This window comes from Adiantum capillus-veneris, chromosome 19 (assembly GCF_014529385.1).
Source record: "Adiantum capillus-veneris isolate H3 chromosome 19, ASM1452938v2, whole genome shotgun sequence".
Lineage (NCBI taxonomy): Eukaryota > Viridiplantae > Streptophyta > Polypodiopsida > Polypodiales > Pteridaceae > Adiantum > Adiantum capillus-veneris.
Window position 1 is genome coordinate 31,165,905 of NC_140949.1, and position 14,980 is coordinate 31,180,884.

General features: G+C 45.2%; 1 pseudogene; it reads left to right on the forward strand.

The window, feature by feature from the left end:
- Nucleotides 1-1,739: 1,739 nt before the first annotated feature.
- LOC147433778 (uncharacterized) lies at nucleotides 1,740-12,247 on the forward strand (annotated as a pseudogene).
- Nucleotides 12,248-14,980: the final 2,733 nt, after the last annotated feature.

Sequence of the window (14,980 nt, forward strand, 5' to 3'; positions counted from 1 at the left end):
ACTAATGCATGCACACACTAATGCTTGCATTAGTGTGTGCTTGTGCATGCATTAGTGTGTTTACACACTAATTCATGCACAAGCACACCCTAACGCAAGCATTAGTGTGTGCTTGTAACGCATGCACGCATTAATGCGGGCATTAGTGTGTGATTGTGCACAAAATAGTGTGTTTTCACACACTATTTTGTGCACAATCACACATTAATGCCCGCATTAGTGTGTGTATAATGCATGCACGCACTAATGCGGGCATTAGTGTGTGTATAATGCATGGAGGCACTAATGCGGGCATTAGTGTGTGATTGTCCACAAAATAGTGTGTTTTCACACACTATTTTGTGCACAATCACACATTCATGCCCGCATTAGTGTGTGTATAATGCATGCACGCACTAATGCGGGCATTAGTGTGTGAATGTGCACAAAATAGTGTGTTTTCACACACTATTTTGTGCACAATCACACATTAATGCAAGCATTAGTATGTGTATAATGCATGCCCGCATTAGTGTGTGTATAATGCATGCACACACTAATGCAAGCATTAGTGTGTGATTGTGCATAAAATTGTGTATATGTGTGTGCGTGTGTGTGCATGTGTGTGCATATTAGTGCATGTGTGTGTGTGTGTGTGCAATGTGTATGCATTGTGTGTGTGTGTGTGTGTGTGTGTAGAGGAACGAGAAGAAAGAGAGAGAGTTTGAGCACTTACATTCGTGACCTCGGTCTCTTGGAAATGGTGGGGATGGAGATGAAGAGAGTAATAGAGGTCGGAGATGGAGATGGAGAGGGAGAAGCAGAGGGAGCTTGGAGATGGAGAGGGAAACAGACCCGCGCAGAAGAGGAGGTCGATTTTGAAATTTTGGCATTCAATTTCGCGGGGGCACGCAAGTGCCCCCTTTATATAAAAAAAACTTCTTGAAATATTACCGCGGAGGTTACCGCCAGTATTACCGCAATTATTACCGCGAAAATCTATGACAGGACATTAAGGTTACGCCGACTGACTGCATGACCTGTTGTACCCACTACCCTCTATCTTTAATGAGTGTCAGTCATGTCAGTACAAACATTCTTGATTTTTCATATTCTTATTTAATTTTTTCTTATTTAGTGTGTGGTCGTGTGTGCAGGACGATTGGGATGACGTGGGTCTGTTGGTTGGCGCGGAACGAACTCGATGGTTGGTGGAGCGATTACCATGTCCATGTACGCGATGTAAGCGTGCAATTGCACGGCTTCGACGTATATTCTTGGCTCATGTGGATGATTATGGGTTATGGGACGATCCGAGAAAACGAGCTCAAATCGAAACTAGCGATCTGAGGGTTTTGGCATCCATTGATGTCACTCCCCATTGGAGTGTGATCGGGGGCGAAGGCGGGAGAAGGACGGAAGAGCGATTGCGCCAGGAAGCAATCATGGGAGGGGGGTCACACCCGCCGTCCGATGTGGGTGGGTCCACACGAGCGCATGCGCATCCTACATCCACCACATATGGGGATCTCCCCACCACCCCGCCCCACAATATGGAGGTGGAGGAAGATCATTTGCACAATATGGTTGAAGATCTTCTTGCACGTGAGGCGGCGAATGAGTGTGAGCCTGAGTGTGCATGTGAAGAAGCTGCCCAGAAAACCAAAGATTCATTGCTAGAGGCAGCACACACCGCTCTTTACGAGGGATGCTCCTACTCCATATTACGAGTATCTCTTGAGATCTTGAATATTCAAGCAATGTTTGGATGGAGCAATGCAGGGGTCGATACACTATTGAGGTACGTTTAAGTGTAATAAGTGTTAGTTGTGAGTTTTTTTCGTGGTTATATGCAATAACGAGTGTTCTTTAATTATGTCATAGGCTATTAGGCAAGATGATGCCTAAAGGCAATCATCTTCCAGAAAATCAAAGGAAGAAACGACAGGTGGTGACAAGTCTTGGGATGGACTATGATCACATACATGCATGTGTCAATGATTGCGTGCTATTCCGCAATCAACATGCAGGCCTTGATGCTTGCCCCGAGTGTGGAGAATCAAGGTACAAAGAGGGAATGCAAGGAACCACAATACCTCGCAAGGTTCTTCGTCATTTCCCCCTCATTCCCCGCATCAAGCACATGTTCAGCACCAAAGGAACAAGAGAGCTTCTTACATGGCATATGACAAATCGCTCCACCGATGGGGTTATGAGAGTGCCGGCATGGCAACACATTGAGCCGACATGGCCAGAGTTTAGAGAAGAGCCTCGTCACTTGAGGCATGGTCTGGCTAGTGATGGGGTAAACCCATTTGGACATCGGTCTACCTCATGGAGTACTTGGCCAGTGGTTGTTGTGAACTACAACATTCCACCATGGGAGTCAACCAAGAAGGGGAACATTTTGCTCTCTCTTCTAGTCCCAGGAAAACACAAGGTGAAGAACATGGATGTATATTTAGTACCTTTGATTGAAGAGCTTCAAGAGCTATGGAACGGCATAGATGTTTTTGATGTATCAAGACCACTTCGTGATCGGCGCACAATGATCAAGTGCATTCTCATGTGGACCATGCATGATTACCCCGGGCTTGGAGAGATTTCTGGTAAGCTTTTCCTTTGTGACGCTCTTTAATGTCTTTGCATTGGTCACTTATATGCGGTTATGTCTTTTGTTTTTGTAGGACTATCGACATCTGGACATAGGGCATGCCCAACTTGTGGACCCTCACTCGTGACAGAGAGACCCGCTCTACTTGGTAAGGTGATCTACCCCAATAACCATCGCTTCTTACCGCCCACACATCCATCTTATGCTCCACCGTGCAATGGGATGGAGCCACTCCATTGGACCATGGCCGATTGGGCAAGACATTGGAACGAGCATCACAGCACATTGCCTCCTCCCAATGATCCACCTAGGGGTATGTCTAGGTACTCTATTTTCTTATCACTACCCTATTGGACTTCATTAAAAATCCAACACCTATTGGATCCAATGCATGTGTTCAAAAATGTTGGGCAAGCTATATGGGATCACATAGTAAGAAAGAAAGATTCATTGGGGGCTAGAGAGGACATGAGGGCCATAAGGAGGCTCCCTCCTTCGGCCACACCTCACATGGGGCCTCGGGGGAAGATGATTCTTCCAAAGGCACCTTGGATTCTATCAAGGGTGGATCAAGAGTGGATGAAACAAGTCATTGCATCCATCCATACTCCAACAGGTTATATGCGTTCACTCAAGGGTGCCTTCACTAAAACTAAGAAAGGAGGATCCACACAACTGTATGGGCTCAAATCCCATGATTGGCACAAGATTCTTCAGGTAATGTGTGTGTGTGTGTGTGTGTGTGTGTGTGTGTGTGTGTGTATGTGGTTTAGGGTTCTTGATACTAAAAAGTCTTTTTTTTAGTGCAATAGTTTGTGCTTCCAATTAGCATTAGTGGATTTGCGGACATGAAGGTAAAGACTGCAATATTCAAGGTGGAAGAAGTTGTCAGGTATAGAACATTTGATCCTCCCTCCTAAACTTTACTTTGAAAACTAACTTTACTATGAAGATTATGAAGGGTTTTTTGGTTATAGGTTTGTGAGTTCCAAAGAGATCGAAGTTTCAGCCATTCCAACAGCTCGACTTCTAGCGATTGAAGCAACTTGTGCTATTGAGGAGGCATTCCCACGTTCTATCCTTGTTAGCCAAGTTCACCTATTGCTCCATCTTGTTGAGGAGATAGCCATTTGTGGTGTGGTTCACTCAAGGTGGATGTTCTTTCTTGAGAGGTTCCTAAAGACCTTGAAAGACTTTGTAAGGCTACGATCACAACCAGAGGTATTCATCGATCTTAAGCGTTAAACCTGATTAGGATTGGGTTGTATTCACAACGCTTTTTATTAGTTACTTTAATAACTAATGGTTTCATGTACATGTGTTCAGGCAAGCATGGCAGAGGGTTGGATTGTACAAGAGGCTTTTGTGTATGTCTCTCAATATCTTTTCACAATAGACCCATCATTGCCTCGTTTAAAGACGGAGGAAGAGGATCCAAAAAAACACGCAAACATTCCAAGTGGGAAAGGTTCTCTCTTGATTTTGGATAGGGAATTTCAAGCCATAGTCAACAACCATTGTCTACTCAATGCTCCCATCATGGGCAAATGGGTGGATGTGTATGTGGAGGTGCGTACAACGAGAGAAAGGGAGAGGGAAGCATGGAAGAGGTCGCATGGCGGTAGGTGAGTATCTCCCTTTCCTAAAGAGCTTGCCAAATACCCTGATCGAATTCCATTTGGGTGGATACACAATTCCATGACCAAAGCCAAGGCACAAGGAGAACAAATAATCCCTAAAGAATGGGAGTACGCACGAGGATGTCTACCAAGGTTAATATCATTAGGAAAAATATGGACTCTCTTTGGGCCTTTTTGATTAGTGAAGGCTTAAGGGGGAACCAATGAGAAGGCTCTTGGGATATCACCTAGAGGGGGAGGAATGGTAGGGGTGCAGCCTAATTGTCTCCCTCTTCAATGCTTGGTTCTTAGAGAGAGGTGGGAGGTAGGCTGGGGGGGGGGGTAAATAGGAGGAGAGAGGTGTCATAAAAGAGGGAGGGACCCCCCAAAAAAAAACACGCATGCTTAAAAACCCTAAAAATTGAAAATTTTTCAAAAGTTCCAAAGTTGACCCATTTGCCTCCAAAACATAAACTAACTTTAAAAAGTCAAATTTTCCCCCCAAAATCCACTTTTCTCTCTCTCCCTCATTACTTTTCTCTCCCATACTCCCTCTCTTCTCCCTCCTCCCATTCTCTCTCTACAGTCAAGGCAGCCATAGCCGAAATCTTTCCACCACTCTCTTCCTCTCTCTCCATATCTCCCCCTTCTCTCACACCTCCATCAACCCTCTACAGTCCCACACTCCATAGCCCACAGCTCCACTATCCTCTCTACCTCTCACTCCTCCCCTCTTTCTCTATCTCCACTGTCAAAGCCACCATAGCCACCATAGGTAGCTCACCTCACCCTCCCCTCAGTACTCAACTCTTTCAAATCCCTTCCTAAGCCCAACTTCCCAAGCATGTCCACGCATAGACAGCCCAAACCAGAGATAGAGGAGATTGTGTTGCACAACACAAAAGACTCAGAGGGGGTATGGATCCCACAAGTATTCAAGAAGGGTGCATGGATCTACATGCAACCGTCACGTGCTGGACCTCATCGTGTACGGTGTCGAGGCATATTGGAACGTCATTGGAAGGGCCGGCTATTGGCATTCAAAGAAACAAAGTCCGGAATGGTGGCCATCGTGCAACACGTCTACAGTGCAGCTGAGCTCCACTTCAAGAGAGCTTCAACTCAATTTGCACCTCATTGTAAGTTTTCATGGTTTAACTATCCCATGCATATGTCATGTTTACGTTTATGTGATCATTATGTTTAACTAAGGGCATTATGTGATCATTATGTTTAAATAAGGGCATTATGTGATCATTATGTTTACGTTTATGTGATCATTATGTTTTTCCATCCAGCTTAGTTGAGGAGCAGTCGCTTGAGTGCCTCTCAGGCACGTTCATGGTTGTGCATGCTCACATTGGGGAGCTTATGTTTCCTAATGTTTCATCGAAAAAACTTACCGAGCAGCGAATATTCATGTACTCCCACAAGTATGTGGTACCAAAGTCAAGCCAAAGCTATGGTAGGTTAGAAGCCGTGGAGACACCCTCATTGCGAAGTGCAGAATGGCCAACTCAATACCATTGGGCTTTGCTTTCTTTCAAGCGCAAGGTGCTGCAAGATTTCCAAGGGTCCCTAAAGTTTGGTAAGGCAACCAGATCGGTGGGTCTCAGTTGGCATTGTCCCATTCATTTGTTTGTGCATGCATTCCGCTCTCTGCCGATTGTAGAAACACCAACAATGTTTGTTTGCAAAGAAGTTGACATAGATTCAATGGACACCATTCTAGGTGTCAATTGGGGCTATGTTGACGGTTTGCATGATGGTGACCGTTATAAGTGCAATGTGTCCCCCACACAACTTTGCCTTCGGTATTTGAAAGCAAGGTGCACCTTGTATGCACGGTTTAGCTATGAGAGGTGGATGCACAAACATGGAAAATGGATACCCTTGCAGCTGACAGCCGAAGAGATTCAATCCTTTGAAATTCGTGTCCGCATGCCCAATAACGAGGTGGAGGTGGTTGCAGTGAATCCGCATTGGACTCTTGCCAATCTTCGGGAACACTTTGTCATAATGGGATTCGAGGATGTCGGTAATGCAAGTTTCAAACTAGAACAACGCAAGGTCTGCTTTGTGCTTGCTTAGCTACCTTTTCTTATTTTTTATGGGTTTTTGTATTTTGATTGGCCATTTTTGGTTGTATAGATTGGAAGGCGGATGGAGGCCACTATGCTTGTTTACAAAGATTGGGCTACAGACGAAATCATCTTGTCTAAGTGAATTGGCTTGTAACTTTAATCGTTTATATATTGGATATTTTATTAAAGATTTTGAAAAGTTTTAAGGTGTTGTACTTAATTTTTTACTTGAGTTTTAAGGTGGTGTAAATTTATTTTTTAAATGCATATTTTTTATTTTTTTCGAGATGGAATATGTCTATATAAGGAGGACCACCTCCTCATTTCACCATTTTCATCCCAGCATTGCAGAGAGACCTAGCATACCCAATCGCGCAAAGAGAATAAATGGATGCTACTAGTGCTTTAGATGCATTCCTTACTGAGGTTGGGCATGCAAATCGCCCTGAGCTTCAAGCATTTTTCACAACCCAACCCGATTTGGAAACCACCTTGACCCTCCACTCTCAATCTCTTGAGCACATTACTTCATACATTTCCACGTGCATGGGGAGATTCATTGTTGAGTTACCAAACCGGCCAGGGCAATGGGTCCTTGAAGGCCTTCTCCACCACATCTACCAAGGGGACAGGCCATTTCATCAGCGGCTTGCACGCTTTGCCACCATAGCACAACGCCAGACAATATGTTCGGCTTGAAGTTGTGGATGTGCGATCAATGCGTAAGGGAAGGATCGGAAACACTTTTTTCTCTGTTCAGGCCATAATGATCTTCCTCCTTCACGAGTGCCCAGCAGGCCCTGACGTAGTGCTACCTCACTTGCAAATCGGCGGGGTATTGGCTGATGTGAAGGACCCCAAGCCCGCGGCCATTGACTCATCTGCAGAGGAGAGGACGCTTGCCTTGACCTACCTTGTAGGGATTCAAGGCCTCTTGGAGGCCTCTCCATCAGTCGGTTCATCCTCCGGACCGCCAGAAGGAACCACCACTCGGGATGCCATCCCTGAGGTAGAGATTACCCGCTTCTCCTCCATTGTGGTGGGTGGGGAGGACTTTGTGTTTATGCACGATCTGGAGAAATCCTTTGAGCTTCGCATGGATGAGTGTTTCGCCATCCTCGATGCCCATGGCAAGTTTGATCTTGATACCACCACCTCCCATGACGATGATCTCCTACTGCCCATGGTGAATACTTTGGCGGACAGAGTGGCGATCGCACAAGCCGAGGTGGCAGCGGCCGAGTAGGCCAAGGCCTCTGAGGAGGAGTTTGTGGCCATGTAAGCCATGTGTTTGGCTAAACGCGCAAGAGTGGATTCACCACCACCTACTGCAACACCTGTTTTGCTTGATCCAAAGGAAAAGTCAAGCGTGGATCTTTACTTGCACCCGGATGCCGATGAGGAGGATCGTAGACAAGAGATATAGATGCTCACTTACATTTGATTGTTACAAATGATTTTGTTAATGTTATATGATAATTCTGTGCCATATCTCAGAAAACCTATGTTCTGCAGGATGTTCTGGAGGTTGATGCCTGGGCGCAACGGTTAGGGGGGATGAGGACGCCGTTCGGACCTCAAGCGGCACTTGCTCACTACCTCGGCACACTTCCCGCTGGTGTCGTGGTGTTTGTCCATGCCGACTACTCTCCCAATGGTCGCTACAACATTTTTTCTCTCCGTTCACTCTCCAAGGCGTTGTGTTTAACAACACTTGCCCAAACGGCCAACCTTGTAGTGCTTGTAAAGAAAGATTTTGCAATATCCACTTTCGGTGTAAACTTTCGCAGGCGCCTTATTGCCCATGTCGGCATGAACCAAGCTGTAGGGGTTAATGACACCCAAGAAATCACAACCACTTTACTTAACAGGGAGCCACCCCAAAAGGCCAAGCGCCAGAAAATTGTAATTAGAAAGATCCTAAAGCAAAAGCCGGATATCATGTAAAGCATTGATTCCTTTATTGAAACTACTTTTTGTTGTCTATGACTCTCTTTCTTGCAAGGTTTTGAATTTCTTATATGTTCGGCTTCCATTGTGTATGAGAAGCACCATAATTTCTCATATGACTACTAAAGGGTCTGGCAGGCATTAAAATTTAAAAACTACATACTTTGTTATATCTAGGCTTCCAAAGTTATGTATGTGCCTAGTAAAGGGCTTGGAAGTCCCTAAAATATGCTTCCACAAGGGCGCGCATTGGGGCTTTCCATCAGCTGATGAACTGTGCAAATGCGCGCCCTTGTGGCATATGAAATTGGACACATCTAAGAGCATACCCAGGTACAAAACAGAGTGACAAGACATTAATACCCAGTTGCAAAAGAGAAAGACATGGATACCCAGGTAACCTTAAGCCCATCTTGCCCCAGATACCTAAAGTTGTATCAGCAAACCACAAGATTAAACTGTGGCAATATCTAAGCCCTTTTTGGAGTATAGGAGCATACCCAGTTACAAAATAGAGTGACCAGGTAACCTTAAGCCCATCTTGCCCCAGGTACCTAAAGTTGTATTAACAAACCACAAGAGTAAACTTTGTGGCAATATCTACGCCCTTTTTGGAGTATAGGACTGACATGGACTAAGGGGGGATGATTGCCAGCAGCATCTATGCTAATTGAAGCATTGAAGCAAACAAAACATAATTATTGCCTGTCAAAATTGTCTAGAAACCACTGGAAAGTGTCTGGAAAGCACTAGGAAAGGCTGCCACAAGGGAGCGCATTGTGTCCATCCATAGGCCTCTGGAAGCCCCAAATGCGCGTCCTTGTGGCAGCCAATTTGGGGGCATTCCAAGCCATTTTTAACACTTTGTAGATGTTTTTGCCATGCAATAGTGAGTCACATAGCATGGATACATTAGGAAGTGCATGCCCCACTTAGCCAAGGTGCTAAACGTAGGCAATTTTTCACAATAACAAGCTAGCTAATGGCTACATACATACAATAGAAGGTAGACAAAACTTGAACCAGTGCTACATTGCATGGTACAGAATTAAAACAATACAATGCGCGGTGGGGTATACAATAAAAGACTCTTATATTTAAATTCTTCCCAATACAATGCACAGAGTGGGATATACAATCAAAAGACGCTTGTATTCAAATTCTTCCCAATCTTGGAGTTCCGTAAAGACAAAAAGGTTGATGCCTAATTACAAGCTACTCCTCATGGCGCAAACGGCGAGCAAGCTGCATATCCTTGGGCATAATGGTTACACGCTTTGCATGGATGGCACAGAGGTTAGAATCCTCGAATATGCCAGTTAAATATTACTATGCTGCCTCTTGGACTACCTCTATGGCCACGGCGCCCATCCGAAACTGAGTGTTGTACAATTGCAAAACCTCCCTACATAGCCTTGCAAAAGGGGCGCACCGAATCAAGATCTCGGTGCTCTTTTGATAGTGTCGAATCTCCGCAAAAGCACGGCTGCGCTTTCGTAGCTTCTGAGGTCCACATGGAGGTGCATTTTTGGCACGAGTCGGGGCAGCTTGCTTCCTCTTCTTGTAGACAATGCTCTTTCTCTTTTTTTTCTGCACAGGCACTTCCAACATCTCATAATCTGATCCCACCCACTCTCCATCTGATTTGTGCTCTTCACTATTGACCGGATTTGATGGTGTAGGTCCACTCCCTTTAGGAAGTGTCTTACCCCCCAATAGACATGTGAGCCTGATAAGTTTGTATTCGAACGCCAACCCATGGGGCATCTTCATCCGTTTGCGTCTCTTCGGAGCCTTCTGATGGTTGCTTTTGGCTGTTTGTTTCTTTGCCCTGGTCGCTCTCATCCTCCCTGTTGCCATCAGAATCGTTGGAGTCCAATGAATAGACAACAAGGCGATGCTTCCGTCTCTCTTTTGCTGCTGTAGAGGACTGGCCATGCTGATTTGAAGCTCCAGCTTCTTCTGTGTGGACTTCACCTTGAGCTTGTGAAGTTCCAGCTTCTGTTGCTGTACCTTTGAGTCGTTGGCCATCTGGCCCCTCTAGATATGCAATCCTAGCTGTTTGTTTTGTTCTTGCCATGGTAGCACCTAGTAGGGAAAATGACAAAATGAGCCCCTTCAACCTTTAAATAGGTTTTTTTGAGATTTGGGCCCTTTCACACTATGCGGCCAATTGAGTGAAACTCAAATAAAGCAATTGAATTTAACAGCTAAACCTGGATCATGCGGACGGCTGACGCGACGCCCAAACGCTGCCTTTTCGATATTTAGTTGCACGCCAAGCTTCATGGCCCAGGGACGGTCGTGAGCGTTTCCACTTCTCGGATGCTGCAGTACGGGAAGCGTTGCGTAACTTCTTTGCTAACATCGATTCTCTTGCTTTCTCAATAGTACGAGTTCTCCCAAAGGTGTGCCTAAAAAACCAGTTAAACATCTCTTGGAGGTAGTTGGAGTGTGAACTACCACCACCATGCCGAGTATTCTTGAAGTAGACTCCTTTTGCTCGATAGTGGGACTTCTCCATGCCTTGTGTACTCCATATATCAAGCGAACCATAGCGGTCCATGAAGTATGCACCATGCGCATAGAGAATGTGCTAAAACAACCAAAAAGGAGATAAGCGAATAGAAAAGTTGCATTTTCAAACATTGCATATGTATTAAGTCCGTTAAAACAAACCATGTAGTGTGTAATATTGCTTTCAGACCATCCGTCCTTAGCGGCCTTTGTGAATTCATAAAGCACCTTCTTGAACTCCTCTCGCTGCTCAACGGTGGTGCTTGGAAGATTCATCAGTTGCACAACCTTTTGAAAGGATGACCATACTAGCTTGCGTTGGTTAGCAACCTCCACATTGGGATCTTTGTCCGTCGTGCATGAACACAAATCTTTCCACAACTCCCACCGCTTCTCACTTGCTAGATCGACACTTGCCTTGGATACCTGCATTGGAGACTTTGACATATATCTTCTTGATAAATCGACGTGCCTTGGCTCCATCCATGGAAACCTTCTGTGCCACCTCATATGTCTTCTCCCTACAAGTCTCTGCTACAATGTTCACCCTTGATCGGTGACATCCAATCTCATTAAGGAGCGTCTCCACCCCCTCCAAGGAGTCTTTTGACCGTTGAATGGGCTTCATTGTGAAAGCATAATCAATGTGATGTTTTAGGATCCTATCAAATATTCGCATAAACGCATGCAATGTACCAAACTGAACATTGTTTACCCCCCCCTTCCCCCTACCTTTTTAGGGGTCAAAGGTGGAGGAGACCCTACCAAAATAGCCACATTCAAAGCCTTTGTCCCCCTTAATCTTGGCAGGCTTCCTTTAAATTAGGGATTCTTACAAGGCCCATGGAGAGTCCATTTTTTTCCTAATGATACTCAATGTGTTTAGTGTGTGTGTGCGAGTGTGTGTGTGTGTGGGTGTGTGTATGTGTGTCACCTCTCTCTCTCTCTCTCTCTCTCTCTCTCTCTCTCTCTCATCTATCTTGATTGGTTTTTGCAGGCCTTCACATTCAACTCTATGTGGTCCGAAGGACGTCATTTTCGAACCCGCAAGATAGATGAGCATCGAACCACTCATGATAGTGGAGTTATGGGCAACTTTGACACGACAACACAAGAGGTGAGGGAATGTGGAACAATAGAGAGGATAATCAAAGTGGACTTCAGAACATTTCACAAATATCTCTTTGACTGCCGATGGTTTGCGGGTGAGGTTAAAAGACATGAGAATGGACTCTATATGGTAGACTTCGGGAAATTTCATCGCGGGAAGACTGACAACTTGGTGCAACCTAGTAGTTGTGAGCAGGTAAAGTCCATGTGCAACTCACTAAAAAATTATATGATACATACAAAACTACATTCATGTTGGTGTTTTCTCTATGACCTACAGGTGTTTTATGTGCCTTGTATGTATCGAAGACGACTATAGTATGTTATTCCAGTCACACCAAAGAGCAGATCTATCTTTGCAGATACGAACATAGAGACTTTGGCAGATCCCACCATACCATCTCAAGAAGACGCCAATGACGATGATGCAATTGAGGTCGAGGAGAACCAACCATTCCCAATAACCAACCATAGTGAGGAGGAGGACGAGGATGGAGAGGATGATGATGATTCAATAGGAGAGGCTATAGAGGATGAATCAATAGATTTATTTGTTGATTTAGCTACCATGGGGTTGGACATGGATGTAAGCACTTGTAGAGATCTCTTGGAGGATGAAAATTAATAAATATCTTTTGGATTTTGACTTCTTTCTCTACTTATGTTGTACAAAAGGGCTATTTGTTTATGAGCGCAAGACAATACAATTTTGATCATCGTTCGCTTGCCATTTCCATATGAATACATAGTTGACATAAGATTTTGAGGTGGAAACAAAATATTTTTGTTTATAGAATCTCATGGAGTACAAATGAGTAGAGTAGGAGAATCATACCAATAGATGAGGCAAGCAAAGAGAAGAGAGGTACTAAAAATCCCAATGAGAATGGGATTTCTTACACTCCGTGCAAAAAGGGGGTGACAATACAATTTTGATCATCGTTCACTTGCCATTTTCATATGAATGCATAGTTGACATAAGATTTTGAAGTGGAAACAAAATATTTATTGATATAGAATCTCATGGAGTACAAATGAGTAGAGTAGGAGAATCATACCAATAGATGAGGCAAGCAAAGAGAAGAGAGGTACTAAAAATCCCAATGAGAATGGGATTTCTTACACTCCATGCAAAAAGAAGGTACCAATTTCTGAAAAGTAACAAAATAGAATAGGATTTATAGAAAGGGAAAAGTGGGAGAGGAATGGGTCACTTGGATTCTTTTCCGGGTGTGGTAATCTGGGCGTTTATTTGTGCGGTAATACAGGCGGTAATTGTCGCGGTAAAGCTGGGGAACATGCCACCGGGTCTGCACCATACACTCTCTCTCTTTCTTGAAGCTCTCTCTCTCCTCTTATGCGGTAATGTTGTGCGGTAATAGCACCATTCTCCCATAGTGGGGGTGGTGGGGAGATCCCCATATGTGGTGGATGTAGGATGCGCATGCGCTCGTGTGGACCCACCCCCATCGGACGGCGGGTGTGACCCCCCTCCCATGACTGCTTCCTGGCGCAATTGCTCTTCCATCCTCCTCCCGCCTCTGCCCCCGATCACACTCCAATGGGGAGCGACATCAATGGATGCCAAAACCCTCGGATCGCTAGCTTCCATTTGAGCGCGTTTTCTCGGATCGTCCCATAGCCCATAATCATCCACGTGAGCCAAGCATATACGCCGAAGCCGTGCAATTGCACGCTTACATCGCGTACATGGGCATGGTAATCGCTCGCTCAACCATCGAGTTCGTTCCGCGCCAACCGGCAGACCCACGTCATCCCAATCGTCCTGCACATACAATCACACACTAAATAAGAAAAAGAAAAATCAAGAATGTTGGTACTGACATGACTGACACTCATTAAAGTTAGAGGGGAGGTGGGTACAAGAGGTCATGCAGCCGGCATAACCTTAATGTCTCATCAGAGATTTTCGCGATAATACTGGCGGTAATACCAGCGGTAACAGGCGCGGTAATACTCGCGGAAAAATCCCAAGCAAATTTTTTTATGGGGTGGATGTAGGATGCGCATGCGCTCGTGTGGACCCACCCCCATCGGACGGCGGGTGTGACCCCCCTCCCATGACTGCTTCCTGGCGCAATTGCTCTTCCGTCCTCCTCCCGCCTCCGCCCCCGATCACACTCCAATGGGGAGTGACATCAATGGATGCCAAAACCCTCGGATCACTAGTTTCCATTCGAGCGCGTTTTCTCGGGTCGTCCCATAGCCCATAATCATCCATGTGAGCCAATCATATACGCCGAAGCCGTGCAATTGCACACTTACATCGCGTACATGGGCATGGTAATCGCTCGCTCAACCATCGAGTTCGTTCCGCGCCAACCGGCGGACCCACGTCATCCCAATTGTCCTACACACACGACCACACACTAAATAAGAAAAAGAAAAATCAAGAATGTTGGTACTGACATGACTGACACTCATTAAAGATAGAGGAGAGGTGGGTACAAGAGGTCATGGAGTAGGTGTAACCTTAATGTCTCATCAGAGATTTTCGCGGTAATACTGGCGGTAATACCAGTGGTAACAGACGCGGTAATACTCGCGGAAAAATCCCAAGCAAATTTTTTTATATAAAGGGGGCACCTACATGCCCCCACGAAATTGAATGCCAAAAATTCAAAAACGACCTCCTCTTCTGTGCGGGCCTGTTTCCCTCTCATCTCCAAGCTCTCTCTCCTTCTCCCTCTCCATCTCCAACCTCTATTACTCTCTTCATCTCCATCCCCACCATATCCAAGCGATCGAAGTCACGAATGTAAGTGCTCAAACTCTCTGTCTTTCTTCTCGTTCTTCTACACACACACATAAACACATACACACACACACACAATGCATACACATGCACACACACACAATGCATACACACACATGCACACACACATTGTACACACACGCACACACACACACACACAATTTTGTGCACAATCACACACTAATGCTTGCATTAGTGTGTGCATGCATTATACACACACACACACACTAATGCTTGCATTAGTGCGTGCATGCGTTACAAGCACACACTAATGCTTGCATTAGGGTGTGCTTGTGCATGAATTAGTGTGTAAACACACTAATGCATGCAC